The following is a 10,702-nucleotide window of genomic DNA, read 5'->3' on the forward strand; positions in this document are numbered from 1 at the left end:
GGCCTGGGGTGAGGTGGTGGTCGGCCACACCTTCCTCTGTCTAGAGGAACTCACTAGGTGTGAGGCGTCCAGGCTGTGGTTCAGGAACACACTGTCTGTGGTGAGGTACACGGCATAGCGCCACTGGCCTCCTCAGCAGCGGGTCTGCAGAGCACGTGGACTGAAGGATGTGGTGCGCATGTGCGCATCGCGGATTTTTTTTTTTTTTTTTTAACCTGCCTCTTTCCCGTTCTGGCAGTCCAGGTTGTTCCCCAGTGAGCGGCCCATGGCAGACCCGAGACCAGGCCCGCTTGACCAGTTGGATGTAGTTCATTGGTAACTGCAGAGCCTTGACTGGATATCCCAGGCAGAAGGTGTCATGTTGGTCCTGTGCTGGATGCTGCTGGGGCCTGAAGAGGAAATTAACAACAACAAAAGTTCCAGAAGGAGCGCTTGAAGGTAAGGCATATCTGCAACCCTCTAAACCTCAACGACAGAAAAATCAGCTGGTGCTGGGTGCAGGCCTTGAGCAGGACCAGCAGGAGTCCGCTTTTGTGGAGGATACTGGGGGTGGAGGAGTTGTAGGGCTTAATGGGAGGTCTTGCTCCGAACCACTGGAAGTCATCTCTGGGCCCAGTTCCACGTCTTGCTTGGAGACGCCGGTGCTGAAGACGCTACCTTTTCTCACCCAGCAGGCCTTCAGGGGCACTTTAGTCAGCAGCTTCCTGCTCCTAAGTGCACTTCTCTCCTCCTTGTCAGCCCTCCCCAGGCCAGGTGGGGCTGTGGTATCCACTGCTCGGAGGGCCCGGGGCTTATTGGGCTCACCTGTGTCCACTCAGAGCCCCTTGCTAAAAAAGGCCTGGCGGATGTCGTTCAGTCGCTAGGTAGTCACAGGAGCTGCCTCAGGCCAAGCCCTGGGGAGAGAGGGCCTCCTGGCTGCTCTCCTCTGGCTTCGTCCTTGTCCTGTGTGGTAAACTCCCACCATCTGACTGGACTATTATAAGAAATATTATGTATTGTGCTGTTGCCAGTGAAGATGGCGGACATTTTTAGGCCCCCACGGACAGAATGTCACAGACAGCTGTTTTCATAATATTGATCGTCTGCCTAACAAAATGGCTGCTGTTCTTGTTTTGAAAGTTAAGGGTCTGCTCGTCCACCTGCTTCATGGACATGTGGTTTCTGAAAACGATGGCCACAGTCAGATAGCAACCATGGCAGAGGTCACAGGTGACATCACATGCTTGGTGTCTGCCATCGGCTTGGTGAGCTCCAACATTGTCAGGGCCCGGTACTGCTGCCTGCCCTGGCTGCTTAGCAAAGCAAAGCAGGCATGAAGAAGTGCAGGTAGGGAAAGGGGACCATGTTCATGCTGGCTTGGGCAGGTCAGCATTGAGTTGTTCAAGGAAGGACAGGCAGGTAATGACCCCACTTATGGTGAGCAATGCCACATGGTTCAGGTCATGGTAGGTGGGCCAGGTCAACTTTATGGTTCTGAATCAGATGTAATGGAGAGAATCATTATCAATACAATAGGTCTCCTTTGTGTTTTCTACTGGCTGGTGGATTGAGTAGGTGGTGGTGTAGGGCTCCACTCTCCTGTCCAACACCTCAAGCAAGGGTGCCGTGCGAAAAATATTCATGTTCCTATCTGGGTAGTACTTGATCTTGCTGGTGAGAAGAGTACCATCCCAGATGCATCCAGTGCCTCCACGGCTGCTGCTGCTGCTAAGTCACTTCAGTCGTGTCCGACTCTGTGTGACCCCATAGACGGCAGCCCACCAGGCTCCGCCATCCCTGGGATTCTCCAGGCAAGAACACTGGAGTGGGTTGCCATTTCCTTCTCCAATGCATGAAAGTGAAAAGTGAAAGTGAAGTCGCTCAGTCGTGTCTGGCCCTCAGCGATCCTATGGACTGCAGCCTACCAGGCTCCTCTGTCCATGGGATTTTCCAGGCAAGAGTACTGGAGTGGGGTGCCATTGTCTTCTCTGGCCCCTCAACAGCAGGGAGTGAGTAATCTGGAAGCCATACAGGCAGTGACCGCGCTCAGCCTCCTTCTTCAGGACATTTTAATAATGCAAAACTATTTGTAGCTCTAAGTGAAAAATATAAAACTATAATATAAATAAAAATGTTCTTTTTAGAAAAAAATTTTAGGAGAAAATCTACCTGTGATTTAGGCAAAGAGATATTAGATCAAACAGCAAAAGTATAATCTATTAAAGAAGATAAAATATGAACTGAACTTTTTATAAAGATAAATTGAAATTTTTTATATTAAAATTACTTTTCTGCCAATGATACCATTAAGTGAATTGAGAGAGATACAGTCAAAGAAAATATTTACAAATAAAATTTCCATCTCAGGACTTGCTTTCAAAATATAAAAACAAATCTAAATCTCAAAACTCAATAAAACCAACAAAATATGCTAGAAAGACCTGAAGATAGGTATCACCAGTGGTTATTGCCAGAGAAGATGGAATTGTGGCAAATAAGCATATTATAAGAAACTCAACATTATTAATCATTGCTGGTGCTGCTAAGTTGCTTCAGTTGTGTCCGACTCCGTGCGACCCAATAGACGGCAGCCCACCAGGCTCCCCTGTCCCTGGGATTCTTCAGGCAAGAACACTGTTGTGGGTTGCCATTTCCTTCTTCAATGCATGAAAGTGAAAAGTGAAAGTGAAGTAGCTCAGTTGTGTCTGACTCTTAGCGACCCCATGGACTGCAGCCTACCAGGCTCCTCTGCCCATGGGATTTTCCAGGCAAGAGTACTGAAGTGGGTTGCTATTGCCTTCTCCTGTTAATCATTAGGGAGTTGCAAATTAAAACTTCAGTAAAGTAAATTATACAGCTATCAAAATGCCAAAACAAGCAAAGTAACAATAACAGTAGTGTCAATACCAAGTTATATCAATAATGTAATGCACTAGAAGTTTCATATATTTCTATTAGAAATGCAAAACTATACAGCCATATTAGAAAGCATTTGGCTGTATTTTATAAAATCAAATGTAATTCTTCTTGCCATATGAACCAACAGTATTACTCCAATAGAAATGAAAATGTATGTTCACACACACACTGTGAATATTTATAACAGCTTTATTCACAGTCATCAAATATTGAAAACAAAGCAAATATTTTCTAACCAGTGAATGGATGAACAAACTTTTCTATGTCCTTGCAAATAGATGGTTCCAAAATCTCTAATATAACTGGCTAAGTAAATGCAGTTAGATGCCAGATACTGTACTTTCCATGATTCCATCAATCTATGCTTTTTGAAGCAATCAGATCAGATAGAAGCAATAATAAATACAACTAATGTCCAGATCTTGGTTTCTAAATATAATACTGTAAGGATGGAAAATTAGATCAATTGAATCAGTTGGTGCCATGCATTGGGTTTTGAGAAGCAGAGGCTGAATATAAAGAGCCTGTTTTGGGGATTGAACTGTTCTTTGTGAAACTGTAGTGATGAATAAACTGTTCTGTGAATTTGTCAAAACCTGTGGGGCCATACATGACTGACTGATTTTTATATATACTTTTAAATTAAAAAATCAGAATGGTGAGATAGATGGAGTGTAACAAAATAGCAACTATCATTGAGATAAAAAAATGTACTGAAGGGGATGGAAGAAAAGAGAATCTGATCTTTAAGAATTTTGGAAAGTAGTGTTTTGATTGGATATTATAAGAGTGAATGTATAAAGAAATGTAAACACTCTGGTAAATGTGTTTCTCCCTTGGATATGTTGGTAAATGTGTTTCTCTCTTGGATTTGTTTCTCCCTTAACAAATCTAAAGCTACTTTATTGTTATAAGAGGGTTAAACAAATAAGTAAATTCTTTGTACACAATGAAAGCCAGATTTTGACTTCTGGGGGGAAAGTTTATAAATAACTAACTGGGGAAAATTAGAATAAGCCCTGTGGTGCTGGATTGGAGTATCAGCATAGACATATAGATGATAAGTGACAGGCAAGTAGATGACAGATTACAAACAAACATGCATACATAATTATAGATGTGTATGTATGCAGGAATTGGTAAATACTATGCTTAGATCTTTTCACTAAGAGGAAATAGAAGCAATAACAATAAGTACACCTTATGTCCAGATCTTGGTCTCTAAATATAATTTTTCAATAGAAAAATTCAGGGGTCCTTCATGAAAATATTGATTTTAGGGCTGTGGGAAGAAAAATAGGAGATGGGCCTAGAGCATCTAGCAGTATCAGATGAATAAATTTTATGAAAAATAGACAGGGGAATGTTAAAAGAGCACAGGAGCCAACCTGAGAGAGCTCCCACTGGACAATGCTGCTGGAATAACTTGAGTAACAAAACAATGAATGATAGAATAGAATTATAACCTCCAAATAAAATAAATAAACATGGGTTCCAAATGTATAAATAAATAACTGAACAAATAAATGGGGAGAAACCACATCTCTTCCTTATATAAAAATAAATGTAGAAGGAATGAGATATAGAGAAAATCATCATTAGAACACTATAGTAATGATTATTACAGGTAAGATCCTCAGTGGGTGGTAAAATCAGTGAATATTTAAGGAGAACTGGTATATTTGTATTGTCAAAAATATTTCCCCCCAATTATTTAGTAATTAAAAAAGGAATAATATCGGCTTTATAAGGTAGAATCCTCGCAGATAACATGCTTCATCAAGGTAAAGTAACATGAGTAATACTTGTCATCATAAGTTATACCCTAATATGGTGCAACGAGAGCCATCACTTCTATGGTACCCTTTCCCCAAAATGTATTACCTCAGTATACTCTTGAGAAAATACTAGACAAACTAAAAATGAGGCCATTGCAAAAATAAACTGGCCATTACTCTTCGAGGTCTTGAAATACATGAAAAGACCAGCAAATTTTCACAGATAAGTGATATAACAACTAAATGCAAGGTGATATTCTAGATTGGATCCTGGAACAGGAAAGTGAAAGTCACTCAGTTCTGAAAGTCTATTAATTGGTTGTTGGGGGTGGAGGGACTGTGTACAAATTCTGCTGTTTAACAGTTTGAACTAGAGTTATTTTCCTAGTTTTATTAATAGTATTACACAAAGTTAGTTTCTTAGTTTCATTAATAGTACTGTACCAAAGTTAATTTCTTAGTTTTGATAATTGTCCTATATTATGTAAGATAAATATTCACAAAAGCAAATTTAGAGGATACAATAGAACTGTCTGTAATGATTTTGCAACTCTGTAAGTCTAAAATCATAAGGCTGAGTCTTTTAAGTTTTAAAGTTTTTTAGGCTAACATTGAGAAAATTTTCCTGAATCAAGGGCAAAAAAAAATATGAAAAGTATCACAAAAAATTCATAGATATTAAATATCAATCCAAGTGGGTTCAACAATCAGAAAAAAAATAAGGAAATATTAGTAACAAATTATCAGAATTCAGAAACAATATGAGCCATTTGATTAAATGTATCCACTAAATGACCCACAAAATAATGTTAAATTCCCTTTTCCTAAAGGCACAACAGATTTTCAAAACCGACAAGACAAAGAAAATCTATCGAGAAAAAATAAATCAGTTAAAAATTTCACAGAATTCCTTATTGTATTTGTAAAATTCAGTAAGATGAAGCTTTTTGATTTTTTATAAAATTGAGTAGATATGTAAACATATGATTTTACAAACTTGTTTATGGCATTGTGAAATGTATTTTGTTTTCGTCTCTCCTCTGTTCTCTGCATGAAGCCTAAAGAGTGAACTAAGGACAAGGAAACCACACTGAACAGATCAAGGACAAGTCATAGATGTTTGATATTTTGCTTCCAAATAATCAGTGGTGAGTAATCCTCTGAAAGTAGATGGTAAAAAGTTCTTACAAACAACTGGGGATTTTTTTGAATGAAGGATGTTACAATGAGTCATACTGTTATTCATTCTATAAATGAAAGAGTTTAGTTCACATCTCTGATGAATAATATAGCATACCATATAAAATTAGATTAACTTTTTTGTTTATTCAGTTAATGATATTCAGAGCTTACTAGATGAGTAGATTCCCTGTTGAGTGCTGAGTATATTATTAGTGAACAAACTCTGACAAGAGTTTATAACCTGATATTAGTAACACAAAATAAACAGTTAAACAGATAAATCAGTTAATTAGAGGTGAAGCAACAAAAGCACGATGCTGTATTTCCTAAATATTATGAAGAAAACAGTAGTATGAAGAAAGTGTGAATAATAAAGGCAAGTGTCTATATTGGTAGCCAAGTAAGGCTTTTCCAAGGAGCTGGTATTTAATTTAAAGAATGAAAAATGGAGGCAAGATAGTTATATAAGAAATTAGGGGATTCAGGTGAATAGGAAATTCATTTTATGCAGAGGGACACCATATAAAAAGACCTGCAGTGGGAGAAATAAACAGCTTTTTGTGTAGTAAAGAAAAGAAATTGAGAGTGAGAAAATAACAGTTCTGTACATTTAAACAGGATATATGAACAGTAGTATGGAGAGTGTGTGTGTGTTTGTGTATATATGTCTGCACTGTAAATAGTGAGAGCAATTTTAATTAGTATTCAGATTTTCTCTACTTTGAAATTCCTAGTTTATATATTCTAACTTTGGATATACCCAACCACACCACCATTTCCCTTTCTTATCCTCTCTTAATCATAGATTGTATCTGATACTAGTCACTGCCATGTATTTTATAACAATAAGAATACAAGGAAGATTTTGTTTTAATCAGACATTTTAGAGTATGCTTGCTATATCATTGTCAGGACATAGATACATTTACAGGGCATTACTTTGTGTCTCATACTTTGTGAAATGTCTCATACTTTGTGAAATGTCTCATACTTTGTGAAATGTCTCATACTTCGATAAAAGTATAGTACAGAAGTATCTTTAAAAGCTAGAGTGAATGAGGGAGCCAAATAACAAAAATGGTGGATTGGCTACTGCTTTAGTTGTTGTTGTTATTATTGTGAAATTTGATAGAGGCTAGTCATTCACTGTGGTGTCAGGAGATCTTCCTTGGGCTTTGCCCAAAGGAGTTGGAGAATAAAAATGGGATATAAGAGGTAAAGGCTAGTGAACACTTCTATGTCAAGCAATATGGCAGATTAGGTATTTTGAAAATTTAGCTTTGCAAACAGAAATAACGGATGAATAAATAAAGTTGTATTTAATTTCTCAAGAAATTCAGCAAGAAACAGAGAGACCAATATCTAAGTTGAATCCGCAAACCCATGTAATAAGCAGTCTTTTAAAGTTTCATATACCCTGGGAGTAATTTGCTGGTGTCAGTATCCAGAAGCCACTTGAAGAGCCAGTAGACAAGGCTTAAACTTAAAAGAGGTCTTCAGCTGGAACTTAGAATTTTAAAACAAACCAGAGGGATTAAAGACTTCACCCTCAGTATATGGGAAAGTTATTTGGGAGAAGCTTGAGCAGTGGATAGAATATGGAAAAATGACTAAAAAGTTTCTTTACTTTTGTAAAGGACTGTGGTCTTTCTGAATCTTATAGCCTGGGAGCTTTTTGAGGAGAAGATCACCGTTCCTCTTGCTTAAGTAAACGGAGATTGCTTTCCTACCTATTATTTATGACTGGGGGTCATTGAATAAATTAGACTCCAAACTAGAAAATGGCAGAATTTATCTCTGGCTGTGATCATTTTAGTGATTTGACCTAGGTAAGAAGCAGTAGTCTCCTTTGCTATCTTTATGATTTATTTGCTGCTGTGAAGGAATCTCAGTCTCAGAATATTTCAAAAATTAAAATAATAATTTCACATAGTCTTGAAAAGTAAAATTTTGAACTGGTCCTGGAAAAAAAAAAAAGATAGACTGAAAGCATGGAAGTGAAACAACAAATTTGTATAATGTCTGTAAAATAGCATCATTTATTTCACCCACATGGATTTTTGCAATACATACTTAAGTATTGTTGACAACATCCCTTGGAACATGAAATATCACAAAAGCCTAGACATATATACATATAGGTCTAGAAGTATAGGCAAGCAAAACAATTTTTCAGTTAAGTTCAGTTTAAATTTTTAAAATTAAAAAAATTAAATATTGTTAAGTTATATATATTTTAGGAAGTTTTTTTTAATTAAATAAAATATAGAATCTAAGTGTTAGCTTTTTCCATTTTGGTTTATCTTCATAACTTTTGAATATGACTCTAACAAAACAAATATGCTTATATAGAAATAATAAAATATATTTCTAATGAATTACTTTTCCATTTTTCATGTTTTGGTGTATTAAAAATACAAATTCAACTGAGTAAGTTTTAAAGATGTTATTGGGTTTATTCAATGATTCATGAGTTGGGCATTATCCAGTCTATCAGGTAAAGTAGTTCTGAGGAGCTATATATAAAGACTTCTATAGTCAGAAAGGAATATAAACAAAGAAGTTGTTTGACAAAAAAGAAGGGTTGTTATTTCAAGATAACTTTCTTTAAGGGAAAGTCAGGGGTCTATCAGAATACCTAACTGGTGCTGATATGGTGATTCCTGATTGACTGATTTGTTTTGGAGAGAGATGAAATTCTTTTTAGGTCAGGACTCAGTTTGGTGGCTGGGGCTTTGCATAAGTGACTCCATTTGAGGCCTTTAGTCTATTTTTTTGTCTTAAGCATGGTTGTTTTTCTTTTTTCTTTTATTTATTTATTTTTAATTTATTTATTTTAATTGGAGGCTAATTACTTTATTATAGTGGTTTTTGGCCATACATTGACATGAATCAGCCATGGGTGTACATTTGTTCCCCATCCTGAATCCCCCTCCCACCTCCCTCCCTATCCCATCCCTCAGGGTGATCCCAGTGCACCAGCCCTGAGCACTCTGTCTCATGCATTGAACCTGGACTGGCGATCTGTTTCACATATGATAATATACATGAGTCAATGCTATTTTTTTCAAATCATCCCACCCTCGCCTTCTCCCACAGAGTCCAAAAGACTGTTCTATACATCTATGTTTTTTTTGCTGTCTTGCATATAGGGTCATCATTACCATCTTTCTAAATTCCAAATATATGTGTTAATATACTGTATTGGTGTTTTTCTTTCTGACTTACTTCACTCTGTATAATAGTCTCCGGTTTCATTCACCTCATTAGAACTGATTCAAATTTATTCTTTTTAATGGCTGAGTAATATTCCATTGTGTATATGTATCACAGCTTTCTTATCTATTCGTCTGCCGATGGACATCTAGGTTGCTTCCATGTCCTGGCTATTAGTCTTGCTTTAAACAGTTGTTTTACTATGAAAGATACTTTATTAAATGATTCCATTGTATTGATACCCCAAAACAGCAATATACCTTGCAAATGAAATTAATTTGGAAGATCATAGGTGAGATGAGACTTCTGAATTATCATGATCTGTCTTGTTATTACTGTTTTGAAAGCCATTGGGTGATAACCGTGTTAAGTAATCTATATTTGATACTAGTTATAATTTTGTGATGGGGAAACAGTGGAAACAGTGTCAGACTTTATTTTTTTGGGCTCCAAAATCACTGCAGATGGTGACTGCAGCCATGAAATTAAAAGACGCTTAGTCCTTGGAAGGAAAGTTATGACCAACCTAGAGAGCATATTCAAAAACAGAGACGTTACTTTGCCTACAAAGATCCATCTAGTCAAGGCTATGGTTTTTCCAGTAGTCATGTATGGATGTGAGAGTCGGACTGTGAAGAAAGCTGAGTGCTGAAGAATTGATGCTTTTGAACTGTGGTGTTGGAGAAGACTCTTGAGAGTCCCTTGGACTGCAAGGAGATCCAACCAGTCCATTCTGAAGGAGATCAGCCCTGGGATTTCTTTGGAAGGAATGATGCTAAAGCTGAAACTCCAGTACTTTGGCCATCTCATGCGAAGAGTTGACTCATTGGAAAAGACCCTGATGCTGGGAGGGATTGGGGGCAGGAGGAGAAGGGGATGACAGAGGATGAGATGGTTGGATGGCATCACTGACTCGATGGACATGAGTTTGAGTGAACTCTGGGAGTTGGTGATGGACAGGGAGGCCTGGCGTGCTGCAATTCATGGAGTTGCAAAGAGTTGGACACAACTGAGCAACTGAACTGAGCTGACACTGCCTGTAACATATGCTTTTCAGAAGGTCCACTATTATCCACTCTAGATTGCACAGTGTTGAATGGAGCCTAAGGGGAGAATGGTGGTGCTAGTGGTAAAGAACCCATCTGCCAGTGCAGGAGATAAAACAAGTGAGGGTTCAATCCCTGGATTGGGAAGATCCCCTGAAGTAGGAAATGGCAACCTGCTCCAGTACTGTTGCCTGGAAAATTACATGGACAGAGGAGCCTGGCAGGCTATCGTCCATGGGGTGGCAAAGAGGTGGACATGACTGAACATGAGTATGATGAAGAGAACATGAATTCCTTTTGATCCTCATCCTCTAGGACCTGAAGTGCAGACAAAAGTATGCCTTGTATGAAAACTCAATGAATAATTTCTAACTGCGATCTGTTATTGCTCTCTATCATCTGAATAATTACTAGTCTAACAGTTGTGAAATATTGACATGATAGAAGTTCAGAGCAGGAATTGTATTCAGTTCTACATTAAAAAAAATTAATTTGTTTATTTTAATTGGAGGCTAATTACTTTACAATACTGTGGTAGTTTTTGCCATACATTGACATGTATCGGCCACAGGTGTACATGTG

General features: G+C 37.8%; 1 pseudogene; it reads right to left on the minus strand.

Moving 5' to 3' along the window:
• Positions 1–867: 867 nt before the first annotated feature.
• Positions 868–2,048, minus strand: LOC102389723 (annotated as a pseudogene).
• Between the last annotated feature and the right edge of the window lie 8,654 nt (positions 2,049–10,702).

This window comes from Bubalus bubalis, chromosome 9 (assembly GCF_019923935.1).
Source record: "Bubalus bubalis isolate 160015118507 breed Murrah chromosome 9, NDDB_SH_1, whole genome shotgun sequence".
NCBI classification, from domain to species: Eukaryota; Metazoa; Chordata; class Mammalia; order Artiodactyla; family Bovidae; genus Bubalus; species Bubalus bubalis.